Raw genomic sequence first — 19,736 nt, 5'->3', positions numbered from 1 at the left:
CCTGTTAACGTGAAATATTTGTGTGAATCGAACCGCGTCGTATTGTAAATAACGATCTCCGATGAAACGAGCTACAAGACTAGTATTAAAAAATTATAGTTATTTACAATATGGAGCGGTACCAAGCCCAGGAAAGTTTCACGTTGGGTACATAAGTGTTAGGGATTGTGGAGTATTACGAGGGAAAATATTTCTCTTCCCATATTAAGTTTCCTGGGTATACTAAAGATAGTGGAATATTTTGTACCGAAGATGCATGAGACAAAATATTTACTTCTTATAGTATTACCTTCCATCTGCAGACCTTTTAAGACAGACCTGCTAAACGCACAGTGAATGTAATGGGGAGGCAGGAGAATAATCATAGTCCTGAAGTCTGATCGACGATACACTATGTGATCAGAAGCAACCGGATACCTGGCTGAAAATGACTTACAAGTTCGTGACGCACTCCATCGGTAATGTTGGAATTCAATATGGTGTTCGCCCACCCACAGCCTTGATAACAGCTTCCACTATCGCAGGCATAAATTCAATTAGATTCTGGAAGTTTTCTTGGGGAATGACAGCCCATTCTTCACAGAGTGCTGCACAGAGGCGAGGTATCGATGTCGGTCGGTGAGGCCTGGCACGAAGTTGACGTTCCAAAACATCCCTAAGGTGTTCTATAGGATTCAGGATAGGACTCTGTGCAGGTCAGTCCATTACAGGGATCTTATTGTCGTGAAACCACACCGCCTCAGGCCGCGCATTATGATCAGGTGCTCGATCCTGTTGAAAGATGCAATCGCCCTCTCCGAATTGCTCCTCAACAATGGGAAGCAAGAAAGTGCTTAAGGCATCATTGTTGGCTCCTTGCATCAAGCGAGGCGTCGCTTGGCATTTACCGACATGATGTGTGGCTAATGAGCAGCCGCTTCATCATGAAATCCAAGTTTTCTCACCTCCAACCTATCTGTCATAGTACTTGCAGTATATCCTGATGTAGTTTGGAATTCCTGCGTGATGGTATGGATAGATGTCTGTAGATGTCAGGTGCCTCTTCACCTGTCAGCGATCTCTATCAGTCAACAGACGAGGTCTGTCTGTACGCTTTTGTGCTATACGTGTCCCTTCGCGTCTCAACTTCACTATCACATCGGAAACAATGAACCTAGGGATGTATAGGAGTGTAGAAATCTCGTGTACAGACGTATGTCATTAGTGACCACGTTCGAAGTCAGTGAGTTCCGCGGAGCGCCCCATTCTGCCCTCTCACGACGTCTAATGAGTAATGAGGCCACTGATTTGGCGTACCTGGCAGTAGGTGGCAGCAAAATGCACCTAATATAAAAATCGTATGTTTTTGGGGGTGTCCGGATACTTTTGATCACACAGTGTATGTGGATTGTATTTAGTTATTACTTTGTCTGAAGATGTTCGTAAATTGTGTAACATACGTATTACAATTAAACACGTTTATAAGTAATGATTCGCGTAGTTGTGTTAATCTGGTTTAGATAATATTATTGTAAGAAAATGGATAAAGAATTAAGAAAATTTGTTCCACGTGTCGGCCTCGCTTCAAAACTTTGCCATCTAATCATACAATGAAGGCTTTCACGACCGGATGGTACTGTTGTTGATAATTCTTCCGGGTTATATAGCCGTGGTCCATGGAATACTTCTGTTCCGAACGTTTCATCCAATACTACGTTGGACATCCTCAGAGGTATGGCTGGTTCTGTTGAGGCCTGCAGGACCCTTACAGGACCAGTCATACCTCTGAGGATGTCCAACGTAGTATTGGACGAAACGTTAGGAATAGAAGTATTCCATGGACTACGGCCATATAACCCGGAAGAATTATCAACAACTTTACCATCTGTTAGTGACTTCACTGCTTTTCTGAGCTCTCCAGAGGAGTGCCTCATAGATCAAGAAAGGGCACTTCATAATTTACACACACACACACAGCAGACACAGACGCACTCTGCACAATGCGGCATGTCTCAGTGGAGGAGGTGAGGCTTGGCGAAGCCGTGACGACAAACGGTCTAATTTCTGCGCAGCGCGCTCCCGGCTCTTTGGCGACTGGCAGCGCGCGCCTGACTTTTGTTCTGCCTTTATTGTTCCGCCTTGCCGCCGCCGCGGTGCGCAGCGCCACGCGCGACCTCATTAACGAAAACCAATACCCGATACCTCGCCTTGCCCCGCCTCTCCTCGGCCGGGCTCCTGCGCATTCCTGTTACTAGCTACGGGCCCCACTTTCGCAGTACGCTCCCACCTCCCCCGATCAAACTGCCATTTACTTCCCCGAGCTCTGTTAGCCGTTACCTGGCCGTGCCTGCAGTTGGAGCAGCGTGTAGCAGAAGCTGCGCACCACGTGTCGTTTCCTCTCCGTCACGTTTTGGAGTGTTGTATAGCAACTAAATCCAGTGACTGCGAATTTCCCACCGTGTGAACAACCGAAAGGCGTCAATCAGCCTCTCATATAACTGCATCGTGTGTCTTCATCAACTCCAGCAGAGTGTGTGTTAGCTAGCTTTTGCAAATGTTTTCATGCCAGAGAGAGGAAGTTCGCGCTTGGAACATTTTTTTTAAATTTTTATTTTAATTTATTGGATTTCGATTCGTGCCCGTTCAGCCAGCTCAATAATGGAAAGACGATACGACAATGTAGTGAATACGAATTTTTTGTCAGTTACAACCATACGAACGAAAAGAGAACATAGCACCCAGTCTAACCCTGCCAGGAATCGATCCAGTATCCTTCTTTTGTGAGCAATCTACCGCGCTGACATCCATCCCTCCTTCCCTTTGCTTTTGAGGCGGACTAGGAACTAAATTAAGAGTGTTAAATATTCATTTTACTATGATTGACAATCCGCACAGCATGCAACCATAACCACTTGTCCTAAACGTGGTAGATCACACGGTATGAATGAATGAGGGTGTAATTACACCAGGAAGAAATGCAGATGATAAACGGGTATTCATTGGACAAATATATTATACTAGAAATGACATGTTATTACAAAAATGGCTCTGAGCACTATGGGACTTAACATCTGAGGTCATCAGTCCCCTAGAACTTAGTACTACTTAAACCTAATTAACCTAACGACATCACACACATCCATGCCCGAGGCAGGATTCGAACCTGCGACCGTAGCGGTCACGCGGTTCCAGACTGAAACGCCTACAACCGCTCGCCTACACCTGCCGGCGTGATTACATTTTCACGCAATTTGGGTGCATAGAGCCTGAGAAATCAGTACCCAGAACAACCACCTCTAGCCGTAATAACGGCCTTGATACGCCTGGGCACTGAGTCAAACAGAGTTTGGATGGCGTGTACAGGTACAGCCGCCCACGCAGCTTCAACACGACACCACAGTTCATCAAGAGTAGTGACTGGCGTATTGTGACGAGCCAGTTGCTCGGCCACCATTGACCAGACGTTTTCAATTGGTGAGAGATCTGGAGAATGTGCTGGCCAGGGCAGCAGTCGATCATTTTCTGTATCCAGAAAGGCCCGTACATGACCTGCAACATGCGGCCGTGCATTATCCTGCTGAAATGTAGGGTTTCCCAGGGATCGAATGAAGGGTAGAGCCACGGGTCGTAACACATCTGAAGCGTAACGTCCACTGTTCAAAGTGCCGTCAACGCCAACAAGAAGTGATCAAGACGTTTAACCAATGGCATCCCATTCCATCACGCCGGGTGATACTCCAGTATGGCGATGACGAATAGACGCTTCCAATATGCGTTCACCGCGATGTCGCCAAACACGGATGCGACCATCATGATGCTGTAAACAGAACCTGGATTCATCCGAAAAAACGACGTTTAGCCATTCGTAGACCCAGGTTCGTCGCTGGGTACACCATCGCAGACTCTCCTGTCTGTAATGCAGCGTCAAGGGTAACTGCAGCCATGGTCTCCGAGCTGATAGTCCATGCTGCCACAAACGTCGTCGAACTGTTCGTGCAGATGGTTCTTGTCTTGCAAACGTCTCCATCAGTGGACTCAGGGATCGAGACGTGGCTGCACGATCCGCTACAGTCATGTGGATAAGACGCCTGTCATCTCGACTGCTAGTGATACGAGGCCGTTGGGATCCAGCACGGTGTTCCGTGTTAGCCTCCTGAACCCACCGATTTCATATTCTGCTGACAGCCATTGGATCTCGACCAGCACGAGCAGCAATGTCGCGATACGATAAACCGCAATCGCGATAGGCTACAATCCGACCTTTATCAAAGTCGGAAACGTGATGGTACGCATTTCTACTTCTTACACGAGGCATCACAACAACGTTTCACCCCGCAACGCCTGTCAACTGCTGTTTGTGTATGAGAAATCGGTTGGAAACTTTCCTCATGTCAGCACGTCTTAGGTGTCGTCACCGGCGCCAACCTTGTGTGAATGTTCTGAAAAGCTAATCATTTGCATTTCACTGCATCTTCTTCCTGTCGGTTAAATTTCGCGTCTGTAGCACGTCATATTGTTGGTGTAGCAATTTTAATGGCCAGTAGTGTGAAAACACAAGGAACTGGGTAAATTCAGGTGGAATTTCTTGCTTTCACTTCGCAGTATCCTCCTGGGGAAGGTAGTCGGAAGCAATCTTCGGAGCCAAGTCAGGTGGCGACGATCTGTTGCTACACTCTGCCACCACATTCGGCTGAACATCCATAGACGTGTGGTCACACTGTTGCTCTCTCTAAATTCAAGAGTAGGGATACCGTCTTCAGATTTTCAGACTTTAGGCTGAAGGAACTACTCGCTTCCTTTCCTGTTTTTTTGATATGAGAAAACGCCTAGCACACCTGGCAGTTTCGTCTTGTTGACTGGCTAGCATACCCCCACCAAGTATTATCTCTCTTCCTGTGCGGAGGTGAGGCAGTTTGGAATTTGAACAGAAGTTAGCAGTGTATTGAAGAGTCGAGTTGCAGCGCTCTGTCACTGCTCCGTAGTTAAGTAAATACGACGTGATAGCTATGTGCACACGTGAACAGTGATCTTTTTGATGGGACGTGGTCCGATTTTGAGCTAGGATTCCCTACATCGATTAAACTTAATCGTTATGAGCAGTAGGGGATTCCCATGAGTGATTATTTTGTACCGCTTTACGGAAATTCAGACAGAACCGAAATTGGTCCTCTTCATGTGATTAGGTGGCCAGTTAGTTTTCATGGGACTGCTTTCATGAGCTTGCTCTTTAGATTCTGTTATTAATGGAAAGAAATGCTTATGATTATTCTTTCAGTCTGAATCTATGTGTTTGAGCAGTTGTGCATCCATGTTGTGGTCTGCAATTCACTCTAAATGATCATCAGTTCGTTGTTACTCTTTGTTAGTTCGGAACCACAGGTTTAGTATTTTTTTGTGTGTTTCATCTAAGTGCAGTATCACGAGTACTATCTGTCTGTTAAATAAATGTTCATTATGTAGCTATTTCTTCCGTTGAACTTTGCCACAACGTGCGTATCATTCTGATGGCCATTGCATATAACATCACTCACCTTTACAGAATATGTATGCATATACATTGTGATAACAAAACTGCCAGCATCAAGCATGTGCTATATAACCATTACTAGTTACAAATATACGACATAAGTCTACTTTGCTCCAAGATATTACTTGTTTTTGTTTTCAAGTATTAAAGTCGATGTATGGGCACTTACTTTAATCAAGAAAGCAAAAATAAATAAATAAATTACAACGAAAACAAACTTCATATTATGTGACATCTTTATTTATGTTCTTGTATTAACGTATAATACTGTCAGTTTATGAGAAAATACTTTAATCAAGATTGACATTAACATGAAAGCCGAGGAATAAAATATTACAGAGCTATAGCATTTGCAATGAACTGCAGCTGTTTGTATGACCATTCACTTTATATTTAAATTTAAAAATAAGAACAAAACTTCAAATGAACTGCTACTTATTTCTGTTCTTACATTAATATGATCTGGATTGTCAGTAGAGGTAGATTCTGTTTATTTCAGCCAGAGGCAATTGTATAAACGTTTTAGTATTTGTAATGAACTGTAGCTGTTGGTAGGACCATGTATTTAAACCGAGAGCAAAACATGTTCAAATGTAGTTGCGATTGTTCTTGTGCTGGACTTTCTTTCAGTTTTCGCTTCCATAACATCACCTAATAACATAATCGATATCATAGGTTTAATAAAGTATGGGTGTAGCTACAAACTGTTTCTCTTGGCGATATATAGCGAGTGGAATACAGGTTTCACGCAAGTACCCTATGACTAATTGCTTCCGGTGCAGAGTTACAGGTGACGGATTTCAGGAGAATTACGCGACTTCGGAAGCGAGAGTGCGTGACTTGGGCGCGGACGTCGGCGGGCACAACGTCACCTCACGAAGCGGGAACAGCACGCCATGTCCACCTCCCAGCGTTAATTTAGGAGCAGAACCGCCCTACACAATGTTTGCGTACCTTTATCAGCAACACCCAGTTCCTGTTCTACAGCGACGCGTGAGGAGGTTTTTGTCCAATTAGTGCACGCATGTTACCTTTTAAACACGCAAGCGAACTCTGTGTTTCTCACATTTCCCTTAGAACCGCGGATAATTTGAAATAGCCACACACACGAGGACGGGTTGAAGGCAGAGCAATTCGTTTGTGGCATTGTTCAAAACAATTCAACAGCCAAAATCGCAAAAAATATTTTTTGTTTAAGACAACCGGTTGCAATAGGTCTTGTTGAAAAATATGTTTATTTTACGCCGACCTCTGGCACAAGATGTCGAATGGATAAAAATGGCACATTGTAAAAGGTTATCATTGCTAAAATACCTTAACACATAAAGCACCTTCTGCAATAGGCAACGTCCATATACATATTGCTCACAGTTCTTTGCTGCGTCATGCAAACACGATACAGCACAGCACATGTGCTGCACATCGTATGTAAACGGGATAAAATTGGGTTTGGACACCAGCTTACAGCAGGAGGTTTTTTACAACTTGGGAACATGATGTACTAAAGGTTATTAAAAGACTTACAATACGTATTGGTTCACAAATCGCGAAACCCTTGGTTCACACTGTTAATTTACCAATCACTAAGGGAGTTTTCCCCAACGATTAAAACTGACGAAAGTAAAACCTTTATTCAAGAGTGGAAATAGGATGAAAGTTGAAATTTACTGACCCAATTTACTCCTCTCGACATTCTCTAAAGTAATGAATGAAGCAACGAATCGCCAAGTACTTTGAAGACCAAAACCGACTGAATCTGGTAACTAAGAGATGCAAGGAAAGGCGAAATAGATGTATCCCAGGGAAGAGTGTTAGGCTCCTTTCAAGTACGTAAGTCCTCAAGTCCTTGCACACATTGTTCGTTATCAACAGAGTGATCCTTGATGTGAATAAAGCTAACAATATACATTCCGAGAGGACTAATCAAAGCTAAGATTTCCATCGAGTTCGAAAGGGTATGATGCCCAAAAGTTTTAGGAATGTATCTTGACCAAATTTAAACTGATAAGACCATGTAACTAATCTCTCCCAGAAACTCATTTCTGCATGTTTTGCTCTGGGAACTATTTCTTACGTTTGCTCCTCAGATGGTGTAAGAATTGCTTGGTTTGGTTACTTCGAGTCTCTTGTAGCTTATTGAGTAGTTTACTGGCTTCCAATTAATAATCGATTACACGAAATTTTTATCTTACAGGAAAGACCTGTGTGAATCTTGTCACATAACTCGGCCAGTGCAAGATCCTATTTTTGCTTGCTTTACTCTCCTTGTACATTTACAAACCCAGAATGGACGTATTTTTAACATTCGTACAGGAAAACTAGAACCGTTGCGCGATAGAAAGTTCGCGTCACGGTGTCTAGTAGAAGCTTTTTGCCTTAGGAGGGCGTGGTTCACGTGGAGATCGGAGTGACGCCGAAAAGGTGAAACTGTTCGCTCGGGGTGAGACGCAGAGTTGAAGAAATTTGGAGGCGAGGCGAGTAGTGTGCCAGTAGTTGATGGCTGGTACAAGTTCGGCAGTTAACAGTCACTGACTCTGAGCGCAGAGTCCATACCAGGGCCGGTCGGTGTGGCCGAGCGGTTCTAGGCGCTTCATCTGGAACCGCCCGGCCGCTATGGTCGCAGGTTCGAATCGTGCCTCGGGCATGGATGTGTGTGATGTCCTTTGGTTAGTTACGTTTAAGTAGTTCTAAGTTCTAGGGGACTGATGACTTCATATGTTAAGTCCCATATTGCTTAGAGCCATTTGAACCATTTTTTGCAATACCAGGAAGAGACACTCAGGCGGATTCTTGGACTGCATTTTTACATCGGTACAGCCGGCTGAAAACCTTTGGACGTGTGGGGCGCTTTCCGAGGGGAGGAGCCTGTTGTGTGCTGCAGCGACCGACCGGATCTGGACGACATGGTTAGCACACTGGACTCGCATTCAGGAGGACGACGGCTCAAACCCGCGACCGGGCCTCCTGTTTCAGGTTTTCTATGATTTCCGTTAATCGCTTCAGGCAAATGCCCGGATGGTTCCTTCGAAAAGGCACGGCCGACTTCCTTCACCATCCATAATCCGATGGGACCGATGACCTCGCTGTTTGATCCCCTCCCTCAAACCAACCAATCCACAGGACATGGAGACGGAAGTTGAAGCTGTGTGTAGGCTCCACGCTGTCCTTCCTGGGTCGTTGTACGGATGAGTCTGGTGAGCACCCGATTTGATTTATCTGGTGCGAGTGAGCCGAGCATCGGCAGTAACGATAGCTATAATTGCCGTTTCCTGTACCATTACCGTGTCTATTTAGTTAGTTTTCCGGTTGTCTGTTCAAGGTTCACTCATGTTTCATGTCGGAATTCTTGTTACTGATCCGGCTTCTGTCTCTAGGGAGGAAAGTTGTATGTGCAGTCATATAAAACTGCTGAAGATGTTAGTTTATTTGATGCTCCAAGCTGAGAGTTATTTGAGAAGTACGGCCTCAACTTCGTAACTGGCTGCTGTAAGACGTCGGATTTTCGGCGGATCGTATATTAAGCGGGTTCATTTCATGCACAAATCCTGCATGTAATATTATTGAAGCGCACAATTGAAGGGTTTGGTGCAAGAAGGAGGCAGCTCCACTTTTTCCAGTTTGCGGCAAATTAAAAAAAAAGAAACGTTTTAAAAATTCAGTTTTCACTGAAAGGTAAAAGTTGTCAGCCTTGTTATAGGCTATGAGATATCTAGTGCTACTGACGAGAATACACACAAATGCATGCACTCACGTACGTGAAATAGCGTCCTGAATTTTGGAGCTGCCTCCGTTTTGCTCCGAAGTGAATGAAAAACTCTTTGTAGGAGCATTTTCTTCATAATTAACCATATTTCAGTTTAAAAAACATGTATTAATAAAGAAGGTGCAACATTATTGGCATAATACATTAATTCTGCAGTTCTTCTCAGTCTTATAGCTCCCCTTCAGCCACCTCAGGATCGTTTGAAGCATCTGACATCAACTGGTCGTAAAACCATATTTCGTTTTGCCCAACATATTTTCTGGCCAGTTCTTTGACATCTTTAAACTTTTGGCCTTTAAGCGGTAGGAGACAATCCTAAGCTTGCTGAAGATGGTCCATTGTTATGAGACTGGCAGATCCTTGGTTGCAAATTTGCGCATTATCGAAGACAGTCATCCCCACGGTCGCACTGCACTGAATAATATCTTCACCGATGTATGGCTGTTCATAGAGGAATATTTTGTACTTACTGATTAAATATTTTCCTCTTCTCTTGTTCAATAATGATACTAACGCTTCTTTACGAACAATTTCTTCAACGCATCAAAAAGTGGAAAATAAATCTCTGGTCCACTTCAGTGACATGAAACGCACGATGTTTACAGTGGTCTGCTGAACAATACGTAACACAATCTCTTTCCTGCTATTGTTTTGGGGGAAGAACGAGGCAGCTCCCGGAGCTGCTTCTGTCTTCATGCAAACTCGGAGTACAGGCAGCTCTAACTGTTGGATTTCTCTGAAACTAGTGGGTTTCTTGCACCAAATGAAGGGGCTTTCTTCTTTGTATGTGATAGAATGTTCAACTCAATAGAGCCAGAAAGTGGAGCTGCCCCCTTCGTGCGTCAAACCCCTCAGTTTCACTTGCCTATTTAATGGGTATTTATGCTATCACGGTTGACTCTTTTTTTAAGGGCGTGGCCTCTTAATGTTAACTATTAAATCTGTCTCAGTGAGGACTTTATTTTGCGTGTGTTACTACTACCTTATACTTGGTTGTAATGTTACTCAAAAGGTTACGTTATGTTTACTGTTAGTCGGTGATTCCTTAGCCAACCGAACGCGTTTAGTGCTCTGATACGCGTGGCGGTTACTTGTCTATCCCTCGCCCTCGTGGCGCGAGTTTGGTACAATTTATGATTTGCAGTCGAACTTCACGCTCGGTAACCGTGTTAGAAACAGCATTTAAACTTTGGTTGCCTTACAGGAGTCACTGATTTGACTCCGTTAACTCACTGAAAAATTTCTTATTTTTCTTGTTGTTGTAATTTTGACTATCACGCGGCGACGTTCGACCTATGGAAAAGGCTTGGGCAAATTCCTGTATTAAATTCTGTATTTCTCTGTTAATTAGGCTACCATTTGTGTTTCCTTTGGTGGTGCTTGGGTGAGACTTGCCTGCTTAATAGAGCAGGCACAGCGTCCGAAAGCGGTGCCTAGTCTGCGCTCGACCAAACGTCCAGCCGGGTGCAGATGGTTCTGTACCACTTAATCTTCCCGAGCCCATTCCACCTTACCAAGACAGGGTTGTGTAGCAGGTCGATGTGTTTATTTGTCTCTTCATTATTGTGAACCTACTGCAGCTCTCCTTTTAATTTTTTTCTATTTCTAGCTCATGTAAGCTGTTGAAGTGTTAACCGGCTAATTTTCCAATTGAGTAATTCAACTAAACTTCGTCCGAACAGGCCTTGGAAGGCCCAGCGGTACCGACCGGCCGTCGTGCCATCCTCAGTCCACGGACGTCACTGGATGTGGATATGGAAGGGCATGTGGTCAGCACACCGCTCTCACGGCCGTATGTCAGTTTACGAGACCGGACAATTGAGTAACTACTTGGTTATTTACTTAACTGTGTCTGTCCAAGTGTGCCTCGGCCAATTGAATGGGTGTTACTCTTACTGCTTGTATGCACTGATGTTTTGTGAACTGGCCAAACACTTCGAGACTTGTGATCTGTTAATTTCATGAAGGCTGTGACTGACTATTTGTACCATTCAGGACGCAATATTTAACAGCAGTTTTGTCTGGTTATTTTTCTTGCTTCCCTTTCCCACCTTCATTTCCCGGAAATAAACTAATTTTCTTCTATAATACTCATTCTGCAGAGTGTACTTCGTTTTGGATCGAAAATCTTGAAATTTCTTTCGAGAGAGTAGTTTTAGCTCTTTTATTGTACTACTATAGTTTTTGTTATTGTATTTAATATGCTTGCTATTAATCAATCTAGTACGGTTCTATGATTTTAAATTATTCTGTTTCTCAGTAGTCAACATCATAGAAGGTGTTTCGCTAATATATCAATAATAAATCTTAGTTAAAATAAAGAGAAAGTTCAAAAGACGAGTGATGTTCAGTGTCCCTTTGGCACTGTCTCTCCCACCACAAACAGCCTAACGTGGGTATAGAGTCCCAAAACTGACAAACTTATAAATAAATATTAATTAAGTGGTGAATACCTCAACAGACGGCATCTAGTTGTGAGAAGGTAGTCACACTGCAACTGGTGTGGCGCTGATTAGAGATGTATGCTTGAATATTGACATCACTCCACAGCCAGACAGATATTAAATAGTAGGATTTAGATTTCAGATCCATTCGTGACGAACCTCTTCAGGAAACCAAACCATCTTACAACAGGTAACATCACTTATATCAAATGTAGCTGGCGTAGTGGTGATCAATAGAAATGTCTATTTATTCTGTCTTTTATTTATTCGTTCATAAATCATTCAGTGCAATAGCTTATTGTAAAACCATTAACGAAGTCGGATAGGTTAAGGTGACGATAGGGCAGGAATCTGTGTCAAAGGGAGGCTGCAAAATGGTAGATATGCCAACAATGTGTGATGCGTCACACTGCTCATTTCAGTAACTGTCTTAACCCTTTAGTGACCAAATTATTTCCATAAGTTGTAGACTTTTTATGAACACTTTATTGGGCTAAGGAACCATTCATAAAATCATAGTTTAAACCTTAAAAGTGAGAGTTCAGCCTAAGAGTATTAAAAAATTTGTGGGAACTATTGTTTCCACCGAACTCTGGAGGAACTTCTCTTGCTAATTTAAAAAACAATGTATATCCTTTTTTTTTAGTACAAAAGCATGTGTAACTTTACATTTATATTAGTATTTGTTCATACTGTCCTTAGAGTTCACTAAGGTGATGTACTATGGAACTTAGAGAAGCACGGTGCTACACACAAAGGTACCCGACAGTTGCTGCACATTAGTTTTGTTCTTTTCTTTGCTCTTGGTGCTACATTGGCTGCATCTTTTGTTTGTTGTACCTTTTGTAGGCAAATGAGTTCCAACTTTCTCCAGACGAACTTCATCTGGTACTCCAGACCTGTCCCCTTTCTGGTGTTTGAAAATGAACAGGCCCTCCTCTTCGCTTATGACCTGAGATTCAAGAGATAAGCTGCCTCGCCAAGTACAATCTAAATGTCAGCTGGTCTGCTTCTGTCTTCTGTAGCTTACACATAACATAGGAATTGACAGCTGCCAAATCTACAAGAAAGAAAAACAGTCTGTGCCACCGCTTCCATGAACGATAGCCTACAGCATACTGTTCACGCAGGTGATCAAATCTATCCACTCCTCCCATTATTTTATTATACTCTGCCACAGCCAATGGGCAGAATACTTACTTCACTTCTGCTTCCATCTTTGTTTCTTCTCAAAACAGTTGTAATGTGTTTGGATTGTGGTAATTCGATAGTATACAAACAGGTTTGCTATCCTGCCACTTCACTGCAGCAACACATGACCTGACAGAAAATTCGAATTCTCCCCTGCTAAGTCTAGAATTTTTTTTTCAGCATATCTGTGAAGTATTTGGTGACTCAAAATCATCATCAGAGTCAGCATCGATATCTGAATCTTCTACATCTTCTGGTAAAGCATACAAAATTCTGAAAACATCTTCTGCCATCAGTCCAGGCATTCTAAACAATAAGAAACAAACAATAACTACGATGCCAATTACGCAGCCATATGCATTGCACTTCCCCCAAGTTCAGTGGGAAAAATAATTCCCACTATCTTACCTTGTAATATTTACGTAATTTTCAGTCAAATCCAGCAAATATACACAAATACTATCTCCCTCAGAAATGTAAAAGTAGATAAATACGACACAAGTCACTTCACACGCAAAAGGAAAGCACACTGTACAAAAAACGCTGTGACGGTCGAAACAGTGGCTCGTTTTCACGCGGAAACTGCGCTTCTGCATTGATTGACTAACAAGGTAGAAATACAACCGCTTTCGCACACCAGTTGACAATTTACATGTAGTTAGCATACTCTAACAGAGCTGACAGCACAAGTTAGAAGTGGGAACACGGGTTACCACTGAACTTACAGCAAAAACAAATAAGTGGGAACTATAGTTTCCACTGGTCACTAAAGGGTTAAGCAAACAAGCCCGTTTCCTCACTCAAGGTACGTGACAAGGCCTGAGCAAAAGAACCATTCCAGCATTTCAACTTGCGAAAATCGGGAAATCGTGCAAAACCCAAGTCTGGATGGGTGGACGGGGAATAAACCCTGATCCTCCTTCTGAGACGCTGTATGGCGTCCAGTATTCTAGTATGATCATCCTGAACTCATAGATTCCATATATATACTACAGTCATGGGATCCTGATCAACACAAGTAGGAACATCATGGGACAATAAACTGTAATTTTCAATAGCTCACAGCAGAGTCTGTGCAAAATGCCATGGCCAATAGATGTGCAGTCGGCAGGAACATGTTGGGAGACGGCAGTGGTGGGGACTGCATGCAGGCGCTGTAGGGGAAATGCTGAGTTCTGGAGGGGAAGTGCTGTTCTAAACTGAAGCTCTTATTTCTAGTAAATAATAAGTGGAGCTCCTCCACATCTTCACTTGGATGGTGACAACTCAGAAAGATCTTGCACCTCTGTTATGGTTAGTATCTAATTAGAATCCCGCAGAAAATGCAGCGTTTTATTTTCATTTTTTTTTACTTTCAGAGAAGTATCATGGATGACCGCCAGGTTAGCCGAGAGCACTAATGCGCTGCTTCCTAGACTCGGGTAGGCGCACTTCCCCAGATCGAATCCGCCAGGCAGATTAACGACCCAGTGTGCTGGCCAACCTGGATGTGGTTCTTAGGCGGTTTTCCACATCCCACTAGGTGAATATCGCGCTGGTCTCCACGTCCCGCCTCAGTTACATGGCTCGCAGACATATGTACACATTTGCACTTTCCCATGGATTACACTAGTTGCAGACAGTTGGGGTACATTACTTCCGTGCCAGGGGGTATGGGGTGGTGGCAGGAAGGGCATCCAGCCACCCCTTAAACAAACTACTCTTGCCAAATCCGATTAACCGTGCCGACCCCGCGTAACTGTACAAACAAGGCTCCAGTGATAGCTACAGATAGAAGTGTCATGAATGCTGAATTGTGAGTGGAACCTTTCACTTGATGCTGTGTTAAAACATGCTTCTTTTGCCAAAACACAGTGGGGTGTACGGTATGTCACCTCACTGACATGTTGTGCAGACATAATTGAGAGAGAAGTCTGAAACAGTCGTTGATTAAGTTTATGAAGTGAGGAACTGAGGAAACGTAAGGTCAGTAGCTGATGAGAAAGCAAATCCTTGGCACAAAGTAAAGGAGTAATGTCTTCAATTATGTTGTTCCCAAAGCTAAAGCACGTCTCGTTTCACCACCTATCGATCGCTCTTAAAAGTTAAATTCTTTCATTTAAAAGTCTGCCGTTAGTGGAATAACACGACAGATAATGAAATTTTGCATAATAAACATATTGCAAAATACTCTCCTTTTTACATGCTGTCATTTTCCAGAATCTCTTTTCGATATCTCAAATCATTTATGAAATATGACGACTGTTGTGAAAATTTCATTCTGGTTTTATCGCTGATTAGGCGCGATCGCAAATGAGTGTGCTACATCAGATAAATTTTCTCGAGACGTGACAGATTGAGATCCAAAAGTGTGAAAAAAATAATTGTATATGTTCGATAAATTTCAGACACAGCAACATATTATGTAATACGCACAAAACGCAAAATCATAGCAACCCGTATTTTTCATTTCCAATATTTTCTAATTTCTTCCATGTAAATATCACAATAACTACGACCATTAACGGAATGATAGTCACATCATCAGGAACCTTACAACTAAGCTATAAGTAACGTAAAAATGAAATTTTTTAACGAATTGTTCCCATGAAATATTTTGAGAAAGATTGCAGGGCGTGCGGCTCGGTTCTGTCATCGTCGACCGGCCGAAATTCGGCAGACAATGTTGGCCTCCCCTTCCGAACAAACGAATGAACTCACCCAGCGCTCTGGACGAAAACTAGATATTGCGCATCGGCCAAGGTATCTTGCGCGGATTCTGCTGCCGTCGCCAAGTTCGGACACATACTGTTTAGGCGTTTCACCTTCACACACGAGGCATACCGCCATCTTCCCGTAACCAACAAATATTCAGATGTGGCTTCTGAATGAGAACCCGCAGCATAATCTTTCATTATTGTGATCCACCTACTCCGTATGGTTTGCATTGAAATGCTGAACATGTACACGTCCATGGATGTAGTACGCTTCATGTCAACCTGATGGTTCTAGCTTGCCACGTTCGTGGTGTTGCAATTTTAATGTCCGACATGAGTCTTCGTGTTTTTCGAATGATGAAGACATGTAGAATTATAATGTCTCTGTTGATGACAGTTTTTCTGGCGTTGAACCATCGAAAAAGTACTAAGAAGGACAGCTCGTTTTGTATTATCGCGAAATAGGGGAGATAGTGTCACAGACATGATACGTGAATTGGAGTGGCAATCATTAAAACAAAGGCATTTTTCATTGCGACGGGATCTTATCATGAAATTTCAATCACCCATTTTCTCCTCCGATTGTTGACACCCGCTTACATAGGATTAAATGATCATCACGAAAAATAAGAGAAATCAGGGCTCGCACAATTTAAGTGCTCGTTTTTCCCGCGTGCCGTTCGAGACTGGAACGGTAGAGAGACTGCTTGAAGGTGGTTCACTGAACCCTCTTCCAGGAACTTTATCGTGAACAGCAGATTAATCACGTAGATGTAGATGTAGATGCAAATGTAGATGTTTTAATGCATTTTCAGGACTAACTGAGCAGTAACTTTATTTGAACGTGTTGAATCTTGTTGGTTGTGAGACGCAGCTTCTAAAGTGATCCACCTAATGACCTAGTGAGATAAGCCTCTACATCCTTACATTTGTCCTCTCGCCATCCCTGCTTAGCCATTTGGCACTTCCTGTCGATCTCATTTTTGAGACGTTTATATTCCTTTTTGCCTGCTTCATTTACTGCATTTTTATATTTTCTCCTTTCATCAATTATATTCAATATTTCTTCTGTTACCCAAGGATATCTACTAGCCCTCGTCTTTTTACCTATTTGATCCTCTGCTGCCTTCACTACTTCATCCCTCAGAGCTACCCAATCTTCTTCTACTGTTCTTCTTTCCCCCATGCCTGTCAATTGTTCCCTTCTGCTCTCCCTGAAACTCTGTACAACCTCTGGTTTAGTCAATTTATCTAGGTCCCATCTCCTTAAATTCCCACCTTTTTGCAGTTTCTTCAGTTTTAATGAAGACACATAGAGCACATATTGTTACATGACGTATCAACGGATCCAGCACACGCGGGAAGAAATGTGAGTGATGCTCATCAGTCGTCGTCTTCTCTGAAGAAAATTTACCTTCAATGTATAGTGAAAACTTTAATTTTCTGCAGTTTATATTCCTCACACATCCTGTTGCATATTCATGGATGCTTTTCTGTTGAATTCATCTCCAGCCAAAGGAATGACGTATACGACCGTACAATCGAATAACAGTGAACAGCGATTCCAGTACGTCTCGAGACGTCTTTTTATATGAGGCGTTATCCGCTGTTTGGTCGGTCAGCGGAGCCACCGTGCGGCATCGTGTCGGCTTTTAAAGCAATAGTCGTCTAGTGGCGCTTCTGCACTGCACGTCTGAAAGCGTACGTTTAAACCAAAGCTTTGCAGCGGAAATGCCACTGAGAAGCGCTTCTCAGTGGCTCCCTGCGAAGGCAGCTTAGGGTTTCATTTCTGCATGACGCATCACGATAGGCGTGCCTATGTGTTGAGGTTCTCATGAGAACGTCCGTTCCCATATTGCATTCGCTACTGTCATACGGGGCCAGCAGTTTCCTTGATGGTATAGGTTTCCATAGCAGGAACACTGCGCATAGCCGGCAATTCCGGCAGCAGCCCTGCAATTAGTTGCAGCCAGTGACTGAGACCTGCTTCCACTCATTGTGGCTTCTAGTCACTGTGGCCTTATGTTTTAACATGATAACGCAAAACGTACTTTGCCCGTGATGTCGTGATGCACTTGGAAACAGGTGTTCAACTGTTGCCTCGTTTAGCACGTCCACCACGTCTGTTATCTATTGAAAACATCTGATCATGACTGATGAACCACCACTCTTCCGCAAACAACGACAGGTGAACTTAGGTAGGGCTGAGATAGCATGGAATAATGTAATTGTAATACTGATGTAAGAGGACAAAAATTTATGTTTGTAATCAAAAAACAGGGAGTCACACAGTCGAAATTTGGATAGTGAGAGAGACGAAGTTTTCAGGCAGTCGCTTTCACGGGAGTTCACTTTCGGTAACTACAGCAACAATAAGTATTTTTGAGATAAATTCAGACAATGGAGAGTGGAATGAAACCAGGAAGAGAGACAATTTAGAGACGAGATTGATCCAAAGCAGTTATAACAAGATCAACGTGAGAGTAAAGAAGAAGTTACCAGATGGAATATGACAACATTGTTGGATATGTAGCTGCAGTTTTAGTGCGACTTTTACGTGTACAAAATATTCGTACCCTGAAGTGGCAGAACAAGCACTGAACACTGGGGGAGGAACAGAAGCATGAAAAAACCTAATGAAGGCGATGCAGAATATAATCGAGGAAAGGAGATATCAAGATATGAGAAGAGAAATAATTCTTAGGACTTTGGTTAAAGAAACGTGAATGTACGGAGAAGCAGGATGGGCAATGACTAGATGGTAATATAGTTGTATGTTTCTCTGATAAGAGAATAATCGGTATTTTTTAGCTAATGAGCGGACACTGTGAATAGCAAGTGAATATAGAACAAACTTTAGTCTTACGGAATACAAACACTTGGAATGGAGATGCGATTCTCAGAGACTTTCAGCGTGAGGGCGAAGCATTAATTAATTCTGAGTGCGGGAATGCTGAATAAATAGAAGCCACATCAAGTAAACAAATTATTGTGCGGCTGTCCCTTATTGACTGTTTCATGAAACAACCATCGACTCCCTTTGCATAAACCACCATTTAGTACTTGGACTTCATTGGTTTTAAGCAAAACAAAATAACAGCTGAATCACAATTATACAACTCTATAGTTCTAAAAAGACTATTTTTCCTACTCGGTTAATTAAATACATTTCGAGAGGTAAAGCTTTAAAACTAGTAAAAGGTTAGCAGCAGTGGAAAGGCATATTTGTGCATTACAGCAAAACACGCACTATCTCTCATAGTCAGTTACACTCAATTTTTCTATAAATATAAGCAGATAACATGTGTCAGAGGGTGGTACGGGACTACAAGTCCCACCGCCACACCTGCAAAGTGAATTGCAGTGACGGAGTCACTGCCCTGTGGAACTTACCGCCTCACCAACACAGTTAGACCGCAATAGACCGGTGATGCTGTATTGTAACATATCACCCCGGACTACAAAAAAAAAAAAAAAAAAAAAAAAACCTGATGCTTCACATAGTAATTTCGTTGAGTGCGTACAGTATTTGTAAATAAGTAATATAGTTGTTCAACATTTACTTGTTAGTATTTGTAAATATGTAATATAGTAGTTCAACATTTACTTGTTATAGCTGGTGGTTGAGTGTACACTTACGATGAAAATATGTAATATAGTTGTTCAACATTTGCTTGCTATAGCTGGTGGTTGAGTGTACACTTACGATGAAGAGGTAGATTGTAAGTTCAACACGTTGGCTTATTTGTGAATAATTCGGGTCAGGACGATTTGCTGTAGCATCACAAATATATTTAGTGGCTCTGCGTAAATAAAACACGGCCGATTTTACTTAATTTAGTAGTTAACATTAGTTTACGTTAGTATCCTTCCACTCAGCTGTTTGATGTGAATAGAAGATAGTTTGGCTGTATTTACAATGGAAGACATTAGACATTGTAACAAATCAGTACCGAGTTAACATTTGTTTGTTTCCTGTAGATTCAGATGAAATGGTAGAAAGTGTTAAACTGTTAGTTAGAATTTTCTTTAAAACGTGATAGAGAAGCAATTAAGAACAGCATTAATAGTGATTTCTAAACATGTAAATCACAATAAGAAGCAGATTCCTTTACTGACATCTTTTCCCAAAATAT

The sequence above is a fragment of the Schistocerca piceifrons genome, chromosome 6, assembly GCF_021461385.2.
Source record: "Schistocerca piceifrons isolate TAMUIC-IGC-003096 chromosome 6, iqSchPice1.1, whole genome shotgun sequence".
NCBI lineage: Eukaryota > Metazoa > Arthropoda > Insecta > Orthoptera > Acrididae > Schistocerca > Schistocerca piceifrons.
The sequence above is the reverse complement of the archived record's forward strand: the minus strand, read 5'-3'. Positions refer to the sequence as shown.